The 1,115-nt window shown below is 42.7% G+C and overlaps 1 non-coding gene across 1 annotated transcript; it reads right to left on the reverse strand.

Annotated features, from left to right (window-relative positions):
- Nucleotides 1–986: 986 nt before the first annotated feature.
- Nucleotides 987–1,078, reverse strand: trnar-ucu. Its single transcript is given in 2 exon segments — nucleotides 987–1,022; nucleotides 1,042–1,078. It is a non-coding gene; the product is annotated as a tRNA-Arg (tRNA).
- Nucleotides 1,079–1,115: the final 37 nt, after the last annotated feature.

Here is a 1,115-nt window from a genome sequence, read left to right on the forward strand (position 1 = left end):
TCACCGATTATGAAGCATCAACTTCAGGAAAATTGCACAGAAAATGTGGTGAAAATCGATTTTATTGAATACTGCGCACGTTTTCCGTGGCTTCCTGCGTTGATCACAGGAAATGTTATGTCGCCAATGTACTGGGATTTTCCTTCTATCGGCGTCAATTCGTCAGAGAATTCGATTCACTGACATTTCACCAACTTCCTTTGGAATGTTCATATGGCACATCCACTCACACTGCACACAACATCAACAATGTTCAGCATACTACATCCACGAGCATGTGGAATGGTTTTCATAAACAGTGAAGTTCGGATAATGTTATGCAAAGGCAAATTGAAATTCAGTTTAATTAGTAAAGTCGCAAGAATCCAGAGTAAGATTCAAAAAGTCAGAAATTCACGTTTATTACCTTGGGCAGAATTCCAGCCCAGCAAAGGGAAAATCTGCCCCTGAATTCCCTGAATCCATGCAATTGCTTGCTCCATGTGTCCACTTGGAAACCTATGTGAAGGAACATTCAAACTGAAGGAGAACTTGTGTGAATCCTCCACTGCTTGATCTAAAGCTGAGACAAGAGCTGTCTATTCGAGCTGGGAGGGAAGCGAGGTGGAGGTGAGACCAAAATATTACTTGGCATTTATTTCATATTGTCCTCATTGTGATTGTTTAAAAACCCGGGCCAGAAATGTCACAGACACAAAGGAGCAGAAGGAGGCCATTCTTAAATCCGATCCTGCCCCGCCACGTCATTCGATATCATCATGGTTGACACAACAATGTTAAGTCTTTTTCCAGCCCATCCACGTCATCGTGTTGCCTAGTGGCTCGCAGATATTTATCGATCTCTATCATAAATAGATTTCGAAAATGTAAATCTGTGAGAGGAAAATGTTCCGTTTTGAGACAGTGGGTTTCTGCACGAATATTGTTGGGTTTTCAGATGACAGCCGTGTCTGGTCTGACGACTTTGCAATACATAAATTAAAACTCGACTCTGATGGGATTCGAACCCACAACCTTTGAACAGCAACTTGTACAGAGATGTAGAAGTCCAACGCGCTTTCCATTGCGCCACAGAGCCGCGCACGCAGTGATCCTTAAGCACACAAGTTTGCCTT

The sequence above is a fragment of the Chiloscyllium plagiosum genome, unplaced genomic scaffold (assembly GCF_004010195.1).
Source record: "Chiloscyllium plagiosum isolate BGI_BamShark_2017 unplaced genomic scaffold, ASM401019v2 scaf_32144, whole genome shotgun sequence".
Lineage (NCBI taxonomy): Eukaryota > Metazoa > Chordata > Chondrichthyes > Orectolobiformes > Hemiscylliidae > Chiloscyllium > Chiloscyllium plagiosum.